The sequence below is a fragment of the Dama dama genome, unplaced genomic scaffold (genome assembly GCF_033118175.1).
Source record: "Dama dama isolate Ldn47 unplaced genomic scaffold, ASM3311817v1 ptg000342l, whole genome shotgun sequence".
Taxonomy (NCBI): Eukaryota; Metazoa; Chordata; class Mammalia; order Artiodactyla; family Cervidae; genus Dama; species Dama dama.
In genome coordinates, this window is record NW_026871084.1 from 22,348 (window position 1) to 40,000 (window position 17,653).

The following is a 17,653-nucleotide window of genomic DNA, read 5'->3' on the forward strand; positions in this document are numbered from 1 at the left end:
CCGCAGCGGGGAGCGCAGGGCCAAAGACCCACACCGCCTTGCCCCACCGCCCTCGGGTCGCCCAGAGGCGGCACCACGAGCTGGGTCGGCCAGACAACACCACACAGGAGAGCTGGCGCACAGGCCCAGGCGGGCGGCTCCAGCAGCAAAGGCCGAACCAGGCGCCAGCTGGCGGCCCACAGGCCCAGAGCCCCGCGTGCATCCAGAGACCCAAAGTCCTCGGTGGCAGACACCAAAGGAGACCGTGTCAGCACTTACCTGGTGGCAAAAAATACCTATTTTGGGCGACAAAATGACAGCAGACGACAGCGGGGCCCATCTACAACTCGCAAGGAGGGACCCCGGAACCTTGACCCGGCCACCTGTCCCCAGCACTACCCCATGAACACCAGGCCTGGAGCTCTCGGGGGCCATCTGGTCGACTTGGGGGGGGAGGGGGAGGGGAGGGGGCCGCGTGGTGGCAAAAGTTGGGGCGCGGACGCCAAGGGAGAGGGAGCTGGCCGGAGACTCCCTCCCCGCTTCGCCCACACGGGTAGGCGTACCGGTCCGTCCGAGTCTCCGAACGGGGATTTGACTTCGATGTGCATAAAGAAAAAAGAAGAAAGAACCGTCAGCGGGGCGCCTCCAACAAGACGAGCGGGCCCCGACCAGGGCCCACGCCCGGGGCCCAGACCGTCCTACACAGGGCACCCAGGACGGCTCGAGCCGGTCCCCACCCACCTCCTGACTGACCGGGATTCAGGGAGTTGGGGAGGGGTGAGAAAAAGTCGCGTCCGACGACCGAGACCCACGAGGGCACGCTGAAGGGTCGAGCGCGCCCTCCCCGGCCACCCGCGGAAGCAGGGCCCGGTCCATCCACGTCTCCGGACCTATCGGGACTTGGAGAAAAGAAAAGGCATGCGTGCCGGGAGACGCCTCAGGCGACCGGACCCCACCGGGGGACCGCACACGCGCCCGCGCCGGCCGTCCTCTCCGGGTCACCCCTCACGACTCCGGCGGGCGGGTCCCCACCTCCGGAGTGCGACGCGGAAAACACCTCGGTCAGAGAGAACCCGAGGGCCCGGACCCAGCCGCGCCCTCCGCCGACCTCCACGCCACAGTCCGGGCCGGTCCCCACCTCCGGAGCGGGGCCGAGGGCGAAGCAAACGCTCCTGAGGGCGACCCGGGAGGAGGCAGGACCGCCGAGTCCGAGTCCAGGCGCTCCGGGCAGGGAAGACCCTCTCCCTGCCCACCTCGGCGGTCCGGCCCAGGTAGGGCCCGGCCGGTCCGTCTCCACGGCCGGAGGGGCACGGGGAGATGCTGGTCGACCCGACCAGGCCGCCCCAGAGCCCGGATCTGGAGCGCCGCGACGGTCACCCTCCCCAGAAACCTAGAGAACCAATCTCCGGCGACAGCAGGACGTCCCTAGGCCTCGGTGTCACCGGGACTGTCACCGCCAGCATAGCCGGTCTCTGAGAGCACTGCCTCGGGCCCGGCGGCTGAGTCACAATCCTCCTGCAGGTCTCGCCGAAGCTCCGGAGGGGAGGGACAATATAAAAGCGGCCGCCAGGTGGCTCCTGACAACCGGCTCGACCGTCCCGAGGACGGGTCGCTGTCGCCGGCCGCCGAGGAGCCATCGCGCCGGCCGCCCAAACGCCCGAGCTCGGGCCGGAGCCTCCTCCGCCTCCGAGCCACGCGACGCGACGCGACCCCGGCCGCAGAGGAAGGGAGAGGAGCGGGGAACTATCTCCTCAGGAGGCTGCCCCGAAGGAGACGCGCTCCCCCGCCCACGCGATTCCAGGGTGGTGGGGGGACATTCCACGGAGACGCCGGCGGCGGGGGCTCGGGGGCCGAGAGAGGGGCACCAGTGACATCCCGGGCTCCCCCGGACCCCCTCCCCCCAAAAGAGGGAGTGAGAGAGAGAGGGAGGGAGGGAGGGAGGGAGGGACGGAGGGACGGAGGGACGGAGGGGAGGAGGGAGGGACCGACCGGCAAAGTGAAACCAGGCAAGCGCTGCTCGGAGAACAAAGCAGGACTTTCGAAAGCAGACACAGACACAGACACGCAAGCCCAGGAGCAAGAAAGGAAACGAAGGAGACACTCGGACCCCCAACAAGAGAAAACAAAACTCAACCTGGGTAGAGACCGTGACCAAGTCCAAAGACAACAAACACAAGCAAGCGCGGGTGGGTGGGGAAAGTGCACTTGAGGTCAGGAGAACGTGGATTTCAAGATCACTGGCCACAAACACCGGAAAGGCGGGCGGCCGGGCGGTCTGGGGTGGCAGGGCTGCGGGGGTGGGGTTGAGGGGCGTGGTGGGGAGGACCGAGTCAATAGGGATCCACTAAATAAGCCCCGGATTCCATGACAACAGCCAAGTCAATGAATGCATAACTTTTTGAAGTAGAACCGAAACCAAATGAAACAAAACCACCAGGCAGGAAAGGCAAGTCGTGGAACTGCTCTGGCAGCTTAAAAGTCAGAGGGAGGGAGGGAGGGAGGGAGGGAGGGAGGGGGAGAGAGAGAGGCAGAGAGAGAGAGAGAGACAGACAGAGAGAGAGACAGAGAGAGAGAGAGAAACGGAGAGGTAGAGAGAGAGAGAGAGAGCGCGCGCACATGTGCATATACGCATGTACATATGTATACGGACACATATTCGCATCTATATATACGTGCACACATGCGTATAAACAAGTACGTACGAAGGGCATGCATGCTCACGTACACGCATGTGTCTGTGCGTGCACGTATATGCCTAGGCATTTAAAGTGTGCATGTATGCTTGCGTGTATATACGTATGCACAGGCATCTATACACATACGTACACGGATATGCACGCGCATGAATACACATGCTCATATGTGCCTATACATAGATATACACACCTACATTGAAATAAACACGGGCGTATAAACGCATATAGATGCACACGTGTGTGTGCGTGTGTGTGCGTGTGATGTATACGCACAGGTGTGTGTGTGTGTACGCATGTGCGGACACGTACGTGCATGCTTACATATGCGCACATATCCGCCTGTGTATATGCACACGTGTATGTACACGCGTATGCATACATATGTACGCATACCTAGACGTCTACATGTAGCGTATATACGTCCACACAGACGTACGGCTGTATATGTGTATACATATACACACATGTATGTGTAAGTGAACATACACGCATATACGTAGGTACAGTTGCAAGTGTGTGTATAGAGTGCATATACACAGATTGATGTGCATAGATGCACACACACGCGTATACGCATATGCATACGCGCGTATGTATACATACACGTACGTATTAGTCATCGTACATGTGCCTATGTGCATACATACGCATGTGTCTGCGTAGATGTCTACGTGCGCGCGTGTGTGTATACATATAGGCGTCAGACAACTGAACCTCCAAAAGAGAAACAATCCCCGATGAGCGAAGTCGGCAGGAGGCCCGAACAGACACCTTCATTCAAAATAAAGGTAGAACAGACAGACACTCAGAAGCACAAGGTAGAAAACAAATCAATGGCGGGGCTGGGCTGGGCTGGGGCTGCTGGGGGTGGGGGCGGGCTCACGGAAGCACCCCGGGGCGTTTATCTGGACAACGATAACTTGGAGGGGAAAGGCCCAGGAGCTGGACTCGCAATCGCGACAGCAAGTTTGAAACATCAAAAGACAGTGGCTCCTGATCGATGGAATGCGTCTTTCCTGCAGCTGAGAAAAGTGTTGACGGACTCAGAGATATCAGAGCTCATCACCTGGCACCTCACAGAGAGAGAAACCCCATCACTAGGGAAACGAGTCCTGGGATCCCTCAGGACACTCCACCAAAGATTCCCCATCCGACCCAACCCGGCAACTCCACGGAGTGCCTACGGCGGGGACCAAGAAGATATGCGCGTGTGTATGTGTGGTATCGACACCTATACCTAGGTAGACATCCGTACAAACAGAATGATAGAACTCTCTGTCTGTGTGCCTACACCTGTATCTATTCAGGTGCGCGTGTGCGCACGCGCATGCAGACACACACACACACACACACACACACACACACACACACACACCACACCACACCCACCACACCCACCCACCCCCCCCACACACACACACAAATGGGACTCAACCACCAGAAGGGAATAAAATCTCACAGTCTGCAGGAACTTGGAGAGATCTTTAGAAAGGCTATTATGCTAAATGAAGCACCTCAGATCAGTCGTTTCCATGCAGAATCTACCAAAGGATACACCGTGAACAGAACAGAACAAATCAGAAGCAGGCTCATAGATACCGTAAAGGAACACATGGGTGGTGGCCAGAGGAGGGAGGGGGTGACGCGGTGGCGTGGGTGGGTGGGGAGGGGGAGAGAATGAGTGAGTGCCACTGGTGACGGAGACAGACGAAGCGGTGCAGCCTTCCACGGATGAAATCAATGAGTCACCGGCACGTCATGACACCAAATGCCATCTGCCGTGACACCAAGTGGTGACGGACAGTCACTCACGAGATGTATCCTGGTGATCGCTGTGTCCTTCCTGCGCTACACTGAAACATCGTCTGTACACCTGAAAATTAATGGGGGAACAACAACAGCAACAAAAACAAAACAAGGAAAGAAGGAAGGGAGGGAGGGAGGGAGGGAGGAAGGAAGGCAGGCAAAAGAAAACGTTGTCAGTCAGTTAGACGTCAATTTGAGAAGAGTGGGACTGAGAGGGGTGGGGGAGAGAAACTAGGGTGAGGAGGAGGAGGAACAGGAGCAGGAGCAGGAGGAGGAGGAGGAAGAAAAGGACCAAGTGCCTTGAGGGGGAGAGGGAGATAAAGGATCCAAAGAGTGGACAGGACGGTCAGGTCAGTGCCATAGGGAAAGGAAACGAAGCCAAGGAACACATTCCCAACGGTGGTTTTCTTCAGTCCAAGATCAAGATGTGTATCAAGATGTGCTATCGCACAGTGTCCTTCCTCCAGCACAGAGGGACACACAGGCCTCACTTGGCGAGGCAGTTCAGGATAACCCTGAACGCTGAAGCTGAAAAAAGAAGCCGTCACGTTCATCCATGGCTGAAAAGTACCATGGTCCTACGACATGACATTCAAAAATCCTACCAAACCATTGAAAGACTCTCTCACTCACTCGCCATTAAAAATGTAGAGAACAGAAAAGGAGCGAAACGATGGTGGGTGGGTGGATGGATGGGTGGATGGATGGATTTCCATGATAGTCTGATTATGGAACACACTGACAGAAAAGCATCCGATTCACTTCTGTAAAGAATCTGTCTTGCCTTCCCGGCCTGGTGTCTTTCGTATGTCTGGATGATTCCCTCCCCCACCCCCACTCCCAGCTTTAAGGTCAGCCTCCAAAACGAAGCCCTGTGTGCTCTCAAGGTCCCGCCGGAACTCTCTCTTCGGAGCGCCCTTCTGAAGGGGGACGTTTTCACCCACGTCATCGCCCTGAGACCGCTTCAGCCTGTCCCTCCCCTCCCCCCACCGCCGCCTGCCTCCCTCCTGCTCCTCTTCCTCCTCCTCTTCCTCCTCCTCTGAACTCTTGGGCTTCTCCTCTCACTGGCCTCTCATCCCACACGGTGGCAGTGTCGGCCCAGGTATGCTCAGGTGTTTCCTAACCGCATCCAAGTGGACTTCCACTGTTTCTCGGCTGCGTCGTTCTGGGACCATTTCTTCCTGGCCTTTTCCACGGGTGGGGGAGACCTGGACGGGCCGGGCCCAGGCGGGGCGGGGGTGGGGGTGAGGGAGCGTGCATGTGGGGGGAAGGGTGGGGGCAGAGAGGAGGAGGAGGAGGAGGCCGGGGGGGGGGGGGGGGGGAAGGGGGGGGGAGGGGGAACACAACTCCCCAGTGCCAGTGCGTGCCTATGGCCTGGAAAACAGATCACACGCCAGGCTAGCTCCGAAAAAGGGGATCGGTCATGAGACCGACCGGGCACGTGTGTTCTTTGCAGAGTCCCTGCAGATCGAACAGGCAGGGGCAAATTTTGGGCTTCCCACAGTTAGAACTGTTCAGCCATTGTAGAAACAGGCGTCGTCTGAAACACCGGGGTTAGGCTCTCGGCGCGATGTCCACAAGCCGTGGCCATTGAAATGTGTGCACACTGGAGCCGCCATGCAGAGGGAGATCTCATCCGGCTCCATGTGTTCTTCCAGTGAATAGGCCGGGATCTCAGGAAGAACAGACATCCAGAGAGTTGAGTGAATCTGACCGTCACGCTTTCAGAATTCAAGTGAACTAGAAAGGAGGTTCACTCACATGTGAGTTTGTCTTTCCATAGGCTGAATCCTCTCTTTGAGCAGATTAGGGTTCCGGGGGCAAAATGGAGCAGAGAGGACAGAGAGTTCCCTTAGGTCCCCTGCTCCTCCCGCAACGGCCTTAGGAACATCCTGCCCCAGAGGAGTGTGCCGGCCACAACCCACACGGAGACGTCAGTGTCAGTCATCCTCGTCCAGAGTCCCCCGTCTGCCCTCGCCTTCATGCCTGCCTGGCATTGTCCATTCTATAGGTTTGTATCGAACCTGCCCGGAGCCCAGTGGCATCTTCCCTGATCGGGGATCGATCGAAAACACCCCTGTCCCCTGCCTCATCGGCAGGTGGATTCTTAACCACTGGACCACCAGGCAGGGAAGTCCCTTCACAGCCTTCTAAAATCATCTACCCTGAAACATGAAATATTGTCATCCGAATCATTGGACCATCACGACTGAAATGAAGGAAAATATGTTCGTTAAAGAAAGCCTCAACTCCTCAGTGCTTGCCTTAGAACCACAAAGGCATCTCTCTCTCTCTCTCTCTCTCTCTCTGTCTCTCTGTCTCTCTCTGTCTCTCTCTCTCTCTGTCTCTCTGTCTCTCTCTGTCTCTCTCTCTGTCTCTCTCTCTCTCTCTCTCTCTCTCTCTCTCTCTCTCACACACACGCTCCATAGTCCGAAGGAAACCAACTTCTGTGTTTATCCATCCCACTTGTTGTGTCTGTTGTGCCTTCGCTAGTCAAAGAAGCTGATCTAATGTGGAATCCGATGTCTTCTTCTCTAGGACACTTCGAAAAGGAGCAAGAGTGCCAGTTTGTGAGAACCGAAGGCCAAACCGGCGTGATGTAACCCGGCGATGTGTGTGGTCAGAGGCCCATCTAGATTCGCACTCCAGTTCACGGAGGGGAGCGGTGGGAACAGGAGTGTGGACCCTTCCCACTCCCCCAGTGAACATCTGTCCCGTGGAAGGGGTATAGGAACCTCATGACCTGACCCACGTGGTGAACAGTCGCCAAAGACAAAGAATTCCTACAGCCAGACGTTTGCAACCACGAACCCTGTCCCTCCATCACCTGACCTTTCAGAATGCTACGTGGAACCCTTTCAAGAAGCTTGGGGCAGAAAAAAAAAAAAAAAAAAAAAAAAAAGAAGCAGCAGCAGCAGCAGCTGGGGGCTTGGAGGTATGGACCCCTGAATTCTCCTCGCTCGGCCCTCCCTGCAAGAAAACGTTGTGTGCTTGCCTGCGCCCCACATGCCAACTTTTCGGGGGATCGGACCTCCCAGGGTGCCCCTGCACCAGGCACCCTGCCTGCGTGCGACATCCCAAGAGATCCTATGGAGAAACATCTCCGGCCACTCACATGACATCTGCATCGCTGGCAAGTGACCCTTCAGACCTCCACATAGATACGTGAGCACAAACGCTCCTTCACAATCTGGGACACCTCGTAGGCTGTGTGAGCTCCTCTGGTTCAGCACTCCCTCGACTTGGCTGTGGTTTTGGTTCTGTTCTGCTCTGTTCTGTGTTTGCTTTCTGACCCGCGTGATCTCTCTGGATAGGGCACCCCCAATCAAAGCGAAAATAAATCGAGTCTGTGTGAATACTATTCATGCATCAAGCGGGGATATCAACGACCTCTATGTGGATCCATAAAAATGGCCGTGTGGTGTTCAGGAGGATCATTCTGTGTTTTCTGGGTGCACTATTTGCTGTCCATTATTTCACGTGCCTTTTGGGCATGGCTGATGGAGACGGACACGAAGCAGCAGGGCGGCAATCTGGCATCTCGGCCTAGAGCGGTTTCCCAAGTGACATCTCAGAACAGGGGCTGAGAAGGCCATGGCCACCCCTCCACGGGGCCCCCTCGGTGGCCGGAGGGTGGGGGTGGGAGTGGGGCTGGCGTTGTGGAGACGAGACGGGGGGTGGGGGGGGTGGGGGGGTTGGTGGTGGTGGTGGTGGTGGTGGTGGTAGTGGTGGTGTAGAGCTGGGCTAGGGGTTGGGGGCGTGCGAGGCGAGGGGACCGGTCCAGGTCCCCCTGAGAAGTGAAAAGTGAAGGCAGGTTCTCTCCCACTGAGAACTTCCTTCCTTCACGCATGTGAGAGGAGCAAGTTTCTCTCCGATCCACGGCCCTGCATCGTTTTCGCCCTGTTCAAAAAAAAAAAAAAAAAAAAAAAAAAACGGACAAAAACGTATTTGTTTATCTTGGCTTGTTTTCTGGCCCAGGCCAAAGACCTCTTTGAGAGTGTCCAAAGGATCTGACAGGATGGGAGGGTGCAGGTCAATCCATGTGTCAAGAAGAGATCCAGGGACTCTCTCACAGCTGTGACTCGGGCCTTTTTCAGAAACAGGCCAATTTTGATGACTCCCTGGACAAGGGAGTCACCCCAGAAGTTTCCTTGAGGGGACCGAGTTGCAGGAGTCGGGGGCATGGCCCCGCCGCCGCCGCCAGAGGGCCTCCTCAGCCCGGCAGGCCGGCCTGCAGGCAGGCAGGCAGGCAGGCAGGCAGGCAGACAGGCAGGGGCTATTGTCTGTGGGCCCCACCCCCACCCTCCCCCTGCAGGGCCTCGTCAGATAGCTTCATTCAAATGCAGAAAGCTTTCCAGTCAAGTCAGAGCCTTTGACTTTGCCTCGAGCTTCCCTCTATTGAATGGTGATCCGCCCCACCCCCATTTCTCCATTTCTCCACCTTGAGGCTGCCCCTTGGGCACTGCGTGGAGGAAGGGGGCTAGGGGTGGGGCGGGAGGCTGAGGGACAAACTCACCTTGTGTCAGGCCAAAGAAGTCTCTTCCTTTTCGTAACCCAGGAAACCCCACTCATGCATGTGAGGATCACAGACGTGCGTTGAAGCAGCCATCATCACTTGACATCTTCCTCCGTGGAAGGAGGTTTTCATTCCTGCCTGCCTTCAGAGAGACAGAGAAGGAGGGAGGGGCGGAGCGTTCCTCTGGCGCTGGCCGGTTCTTGGTTCTTAAGTTACTTGAGTCCAAAACACTCCACAAGACATGGAGGTTCATGTGAGGTGGGGTGGGGTGGGGTCGGCGGCCTGCTCTGGACCCCAGCAGTTCCCTCCTCTGACACTTCCCTGAAACCCATGAAAAGCTGAACTGGTGACTGTGTGTGTGAGTGCATGCATGTACGCGTGTACGTGAGAAACGGCGCGTGTGCGTGTGCATGGACCTGAGAGAGAAGTCCCGCCCCCCTCAAAAAAAAGGGGGGGGGGGGAGAAAGGGGGAAACAACAACAATAACAACAACAACAACAAATCCAGAAGGAAAGAAGGAAGGAACGAGGGAAGGACCAAATAGGTTAGTTAGTACGGGCCTCCATGTCGTGGAAAGAGTTTCTGAGCACAGATCCTCCGTTCAGTGAAACACTTATCGTATCTCCTCTCAGGAGGCTGTGAGGTCGACAGACAGGTTCGGGAAAGCAGGCCTGGGGTGCAAGCAATCAGGTAATTTTTTTCCTCAGAGGCACTTGTAGGGAAAGCAAAGAAACACACCGGTTCATCCCTGGAGTGGATTCATTCGAAACCAGTCGGTGGAGGGGGAGTCAGTCAAGGAGATGTCTAGACGTCAGAGTTGGGTACTGGAGCGGGTTGCCATGTCCTTCTCCAGGAGACCTTCCTGGCCCGGGGATGGAACCCGGGTCTCCTGCATGAAGCAGGCAGACTCTTGACCGTGTGAGCCAGCGGGGAAGCTCTGTCAGAAATGTTCACCAAGTCCTCTACCTTCCATCCGCAGGGCTTCAGGCACAGGGCCTTTTGAGTTCTCCGTCAGCAGGGCAAGAGAACATGGGACATGTTTCCCCCCAGAGAGGGTTGCCCCCAGATATCGGAGGCCACTCGGAAAACTTCAGGACCCACTCCCCCTCTCGGGTGAAGAGCCACACGCAAAGAAAGGAACAAACACACGTAGCACGGGACTCTCCCATCCAGAAGTGTGTATCCCCCGCTTCACGGAAACATCCTCCGGGCCCCTAAGGAACGTGTGGAAAAAATCACTCTATCGCCAAGGAGATAAGAGCCCTCGCTGAGAGCTTCTGAAGTCTGGAAGGACCAGGTAGAGGGAAAAACAGAAACGATTGCATTCTGCTGATAGGGGTAGTGTATGAAGTGACCAAAGGGGCTGTCCCTCTTTCAAAATTCGCATTGTAAACATTGTGTCCTTTGGGTCCTCTGTTTTTGCTTTGTGTGTGGGAAGCAACAGATTGAACGGTAGGGTCCTTTTCTTATTTATTTTATTTTTATTTATTTACTTAGCCCGCCCGCCCATCCCTCCATCTTCTCTCTGTCTCTCTCGCTTTTCATTCAGGTTAGGGAATTAAAAAACAGAACAAAACAAAACAAAGCAAGCAAGCAAGCAAGCAAGCAAGCAAGCAAGCAAGCAAACAACAACAACAACAACAACAACAACAACCCGGTATTTCTGCAGGTCAGGAAGCAACAGTTAGAAGTAGACATGGAACACAACAGAGTGGTTCCAAAGAGGGAAAGGAGTCCATCAAGGCTGTTATGTGGTCACCTTGCTTATCCAGCTTACATGCTGAGTGAGTACACATCATGAGAAACGCTGGGTGGGATGAAGCACAAGCTGGAATCGAGGTTGCCCGGAGAAGTACCAATCCCCTCAGATATGCAAATGACACCACCCTTATGGCAGAAATGAAGTATCGAGTGGGTTTACCAAGTCGTGTTCGTTTCAGGTTTTCAGATTCTTTTCCCTTAGAGGTTAATGCAAAGTCATAAGTCTACTCTCCTGGGCTGCATAGTGGGGTGCTTGTTTTGTGTGTGTGTGTGTGTGTGTGTGTGTGTGTGTGTGTGTGTGTTTTGTTTGTTTGTTTTTTTACTACCTGCCCTGTAAGCACTTTGATGGGTGCTTGTTGATTGTCTTGATGTACCGTTTATATGTGCACGTGTTCAACCGGACCTCCTAAGTTCACAGTCCTGCTCCTCCCTCCTCCACCCCCCCCACCCCGATCGATCCTCGCTTCGTCAAGAAGTCAGGCATCCCACCTTTAGCATCCTACTCCTTCCTCATTTCCTCCCACCCCATGGAAGAAGTCATTCCTCCAGTTTTTCCATCGGTTCTCTACACCTCGCCTGATGATGGCAGGTGACTGGAAGACTGACAGATGTGAAGAGTTTTGCAAGAGCCTTGGGTGAAGGCTCCTAGGATTGGCTCGGGGAAGTGGGTGGCGTGTCACTCACTAGAGACTGTGGAAGGTATGCCCCAAGTGGCAAACACCGTTGCTTTCAGTTGTTGTCGGTTTGCTCGTCTGCAGCGAGGGATGGAAGGAAGGCTTCCACCTTCCACGGAGAAAGCTATATACCTAGCGTACCAAGGAGGTTTGACCACCCCCTAGGTTACAGGCGTGACAGGTCAGAGTGTAGAAATCGTCATGTCAAGGGTGTATTAACAACAGGCAGGCTCATCTTAAAGGCACTCCTGTCCTGTGAAGGTGGAGGGAGGGGCGGGAGGGGCATAGGGACGATGAGGAAGGGAAGGAGAAAGCGAGGAACACGAACACGAACACACACACTGTGTGTGTGTGTGTGTGTGTGTGTGTGTGTGTGGTGTGGTGTGTCTGTGGCATGCGCAGGTGTTGCGTGTGTGGTGTGTGGGGGGGAGTGTGTTGTGTGTGCTGTGTGGGGGCATAGTGTGTGTGGGTATGTGTGGGGTGTGTGGGGTGTGCCTCTGGGTGGTGCGAGTGTGAGAGGGGGCGGGCAGAGAGACACAGCCAGGCAAAGAACAACACAGAGTGTGTGCATGGGTGTGTGTCTGGCTGTGTCCCTCTGCCCGCCCGCTCTCACACTCGCACCACCCGGAGGCACATCCCACGCATACCCACACACCCCGCGCTCCCCGCACCCACACTCACCCCGCACTCCCCGCCCCCACACCCCCCCACCACAATCCCCCCCACACCCGCGCCCCACACCACACACGCGAAGGACAACACAGAGTGTGTGTGTGTGGGGGGGGGGGAGAGCAGGGGGTGTGGGGATGCGTGTGGTGTGTGCCTCAGGGTGGTGTGAGTGTGAGAGAGGGCGGGCAGAGAGACACAGCCAGGCAGAGGACAACACAGCGTGTGTGTGGTGTGGTGTGTCTGTGTGGCGTGCGCAGGTGTTGTGTGTGTGGTGTGTGTGGGGTGTGCCTGTCAGTGGTGCGAATTTGAGAGGGGGTGGGCAGAGACACAGCCAGGCAAAGGACAACCCAGAGTGTGTGTGTGTGTGTGTGTGTGTGTGTGTGTGTGTGTGTGTGTGTATCTGCCCACGGCACCTCACACCTGCACCAGGAACATCCCACACACCCCACGCATACCCCCACACACCACACACTGCCCGCCCCCCCCACCCCCCGCAGGCCCACCCCCACACAGAAAGGACAACACAGTCAGAGGGAGTGAGTGAGTGACTGAGTGAGTGGGTGGTGTGAGGCCGGTGTGTGTGGTGTGTGGGGGCAGGGTGTGTGTGTGGTGTGTGCGGGTACGCGTGTGGTGTCTGTGGGTATACGTGGGGTGTGTCTGTGGTGTGCACAGGTGTGTTGCGTGTGTGGGGACGTGTGGTGTGTGCGTGTGCTGGGTACGGGTGCCACGTGGGGCCGCCGTGTGTGTGTGCAGCGTGGGTGTGTGGGGTGCGCCTGTGGGTGCAGGCGGGCAGAGACATGGCACGCAGACTCTAGACCATGTGAGCCAGCGGGGAAGCTCTGTCAGAAATGTTCACCAAGTCCTCTAGCTTCCATCCGCAGGGCTTCAGGCACAGGGCCTTTTGAGTTCTCCGTCAGCAGGGCAAGAGAACATGGGACATGTTTCCCCCCAGAGAGGGTTGCCCCCAGATATCAGAGGCCACTCGGAAAACTTCAGGACCCACCCACTCCCCCTCTCGGGTGAAGAGCCACACGCAAAGAAAGGAACAAACACACGTAGCACAGGACTCTCCCATCCAGAAGTGTGCATCCCCCGCTTCACGGAAACATCCTCCGGGCCCCTAAGGAACGTGTGGAAAAAATCACTCTATCGCCAAGGAGATAAGAGCCCTCGCTGAGAGCTTCTGAAGTCTGGAAGGACCAGGTAGAGGGAAAAACAGAAACGATTGCATTCTGCTGATAGGGGTAGTGTATGAAGTGACCAAAGGGGCTGTCCCTCTTTCAAAATTCACATTGTAAGCATTGCGTCCTTTGGGTCCTCTGTTTTTGCTTTGTGTGTGGGAAGCAACAGATTGAACGGTAGGGTCCTTTTCTTATTTATTTATTTAATATTTATTTATTTACTTACTTAGCCCACCCGCTCCCCCCCCCCCCCCCGCCCGCTCCCCGTCCCCCTCCCCCCCGGCTCCCCGTCCCCCTCCCCCTCCCCCTCCGTCTTCTCTCTGTCTCTCTTGCTGTTTCATTCAGGTTAGGGAATTAAAAAAACAAAACAAAACAAAACACAAACAAACAAAACCCCGGTATTTCTGCAGGTCAGAAGTAGACATGGAACACAACAGACTGGTTCCAAATAGGGAAAGGAGTCCATCAAGGCTGTATATGTTGTCACCCTGCTTATCCAGCTTACATGCTGAGTACACATCATGAGAAACGCTGGGTGGGATGAAGCACAAGCTGGAATCGAGGTTGCCCGGAGAAGTACCAATCCCCTCAGATATGCAAATGACACCACCCTTATGGCAGAAATGAAGTATCGAGTGGGTTTACAAAGTCGTGTTCGTTTCAGGTTTTCAGATTCTTTTCCCTTAGAGGTTAATGCAAAGTCATAAGTCTACACTCTCCTGGGCTGCATAGCGGGGCGCTCGTTTTTTGTGATTTTTTGTTTTGTTTGTTTTTTTTACTACCTGCCCTGTAAGCACTTTGATGGGTGCTTGTTGATTGTCTTGATGTACCGTTTATATGTGCAACGTGTTAACCGGACGTCCTAAGTTGACAGTCCTGCCCCTCTTCCCCCCCCCCCCCCCACCCCCGATCGATCCTCGCTTCGTCAAGAAGTCAGGCATCCCACCTTTAGCATCCTACTCCTTCCTCATTTCCTCTCACCCCATGGAAGAAGTCGTTCCTCCAGTTTTTCCATCGGTTCTCTACACCTCGCCTGATGATGGCGGGTGACTTGGAAGGACTGACAGATGTGAAGAATGTTTGCAAGAGCCTTGGGTGAAGGCTCCTAGGATTGGCTCGGGGAAGTGGGTGGCGTGTCACTCACTAGAGACTGTGGAAGGTATGCCCCAAGTGGCAAACACCGTTGCTTTCAGTTGTTGTCGGTTTGCTCGTCTGCAGCGAGGGACAGGTCAGACTGTAGAAATCATGTCAAGGGTGTATTAACACCAGGCAGACTCATCTAAAGGCACTCCTGTCCTGTGAAGGTGGAGGGAGGGGAGGGGCAGAGGGACGATGAGGAAGGGAAGGAGAAAGCAAACGAGGAACAGGAACACACACACACACACACACACACACACACACACACACACACAGTGGGTGTGGTGTGGTGTGGCATGGCGTGGCGTGTCTGTGGCATGCGCAGGTGTTGCGTGTGTGGGGGCAGTGTGTTGTGTTGTGGGTGTGTGTGTGGTATGTGGGGGTGGGGTGTGTGTGGGTATGCGCGGGGTGTGTGGGGGTGTGCCTGAGGGTGGTGCGAGTGAGACAGGGTGGTGCGAGTGAGACGGGGCGGGCAGAGAGACACAGCCACACACACACACTCACGCACGCACCACTTGTGTTGTCCTTTGCCTGGCTGTGTCTCTGCCTCGCCACACACGCCCCACTCGCCTACGCCCTGGCCACACATCCCCGACCCACCACGGACAACACAGAGAGTGTGTGTGGGGGGGGGGGGGTGGGGTGGGGGTGGGAGGGGGTTGGTGTGTGTGTGTGTGGGGGGGGGGCCAGGGTGTGTGGGGTATGCCTGTCGGTGTGTGCCTGAGGGTGCGAGAAGGGGCGGTCAGAGACACACCCAGGCAAAGGACAACCCAGTCAGAGGGTGTGTGTGTGTGTGTGTGTGTGTGTGTGTGTGTGTGTGTGTGTGTGTATCTGCCCACGGCCCCTCCCACCCGCACCAGTGACAGGCACACCCCAGACACCCCACGCGTATCTCCCACACACCCCACACTCTGCCCCTGCTGCTGCACAGAAAGGACAGCAGAGAGAGGTGGGGTGGGTGGTGTACGACGTGGGTGGTGTGGGGCCGCTGTGTGTGGGGGGCACGCGTGGGGTGTGTCTGTGGCGTGCACAGTGTGTTGCTTGTGTGGTGTGCGGGGGCGTGTGTGTGTTGTGTACAGGTGCCACGTGTGTGTGTGGGGTGCGCGGGGGCAGACACACACAGTCACGCAAAGGACAACACAGTCAGAGAGAGAGAGAGAGACAGACAGACAGACAGACACAGAGACGGGATCGGGGATGCGTGCCTTTGGGTGGTGCGGTCAGAGACAGAGACACAGAGTCAGGCCAAAAACAACCAACATGTATGGACATCCTCCTGAACATTTGGCTGGACTTGTGTTTTTCTGAGCTCATCACCTCCGTTGATCAAGACCACTCCCATGAAACGTGAGTCTGCCACCCTCCCCTCAAACACCATCCAGCCACTTGTCTTTGGCAGGCAGACCGGGGAGTGTGTTCCGAGTTGGCGGGCAGGCGGTTGGGTGTCACCAGGCGAGCTTCGATCCTTGCCGTTCTGGCTCTGAACCTGACCGGAGTGAGTGGATCCGGGTGATCTCTCGTGTCTTTGTTTGAAACTCTTGGCGGGAGAAGGGAGATTCGCCCGCCAGCCCGCCAGCCCGCCAGCCCGCCAGCCCGCCAGCCCGCCAGCCCGCCAGCCCGCCAGCCCGCCAAGTGACAAGGCCAATAAGGAGGAAAAGCCCATTCCACTTGAGTTCAAACACCTGCTCTCCCAATCAAGCAAGTTTCTAAAGTGAGACTTCCAACCCAGGCCACAAAGCCGAACTGGCTAGCCGTCCACCCTCCCCGTGACCTCTGGCCCAAGGTGCCCCTCCCACACAGCCTCCTTCCACAGCCCGAGGGCATTCAAGAGTTGGGGCGGGCGGCCCGCCGGACCGCCCCCCCGCCGGACCATCTAAAAGAGCGACCGACAGAGAGCTGTCGAGAGAGCCGGCCGCAGCACGGGAGCTCCGGGGGCGACCGGCGGGGACTCATTGCCAGACAGGGTCCGTCCTAGTGCGCATTTCTACGCTCAGTCACCGACGCGGACAGGAGAACGGGACGCGACAACACTTCTGCAGAACGTCCCTGGGCGAGGTACGACGACCGGACGGACGGGAGGAGAGCGGGCGGGAGGGAGAAAGATTCTTGACTCCCCACCCACGGGGCAGCGGAATGCTCTCCCATCCGAGGGGGACCGCAGGCCAATGTCAGGCGGCGCGAGCACCCGCGCCGAGAAATACCTCGCCGTCACCCCCGTCCCTGTCACCACCTTTCAGCATACCAGGAGAAACCCCTTTTGTGACCCCGACGACGGCTCTTTTGGGAAAAACAACATGCAGCAACAGGACAAACAAAAGACGAACACACCATGTATACACACACACACACACACACACACACACACACACACACACACACACCCCTTCATATTGAAGGTACCGCTGTGTGTGTGTGTGTGTATGGTGTGTGCGGAACAAAAGACGCACACACCGTGCACGCGCGCGCACGCACGCACACACACACACACACACACTCCATGTTGAAAGTACCCCTCCGTATTATGGCAGTGAAACAAAAAGGAAAGGCACACACCCATCACCCACATAACCCACATAACCGCAATGAAAAAACTCCACGCATCTTAAAAAGAAAACGCAAACGCCAGAGAACGGGTCGTACCGGCGACTCCGCCCGCCCAGGTCAATTCGACCCGGGAACGCAAGGCCATACAGCAGCCCATTGGGACGAAGCCAAGCAAAGCCAGGCTAGCTGGTTGATCCGCCGCTCCCTCGGCCCGGAGGCCAAGTGGGCCCCGGGCGGCTGGTCGACCCGGAGCTCCGTCGGCCCAGCATCCAAGTGGGCCACGCCACACACGCCACCACCTCCGTTCTTGTCACTACCTTTCAACATACCAGGAGAAACCCCTTTTGTGACCCTGACGACGGCTGTTTTGAGAAAAGCACCGTACAGCAACAGGACAAACAAAAAAACGCACACACTATGTGCACGCGCGCGTACGTACACACACACACACACACACACACACACACACACACACACACACACACACACACACACACACACCCCTCCCCCTTCATGTTGAAAGTACCCCTCCGTATTATGGCAGTGAAACAAAAAGGAAAGGCACACACCCATCACCCACATAACCGCAATGAAAAAAACTCCACGCATCTTAAAAAGAAAACGCAAACGCCAGAGAACGGGTCTTACTGGCGACTCCGGGCGCCGAGGTCAATTCAGCCCGGGAAGGCA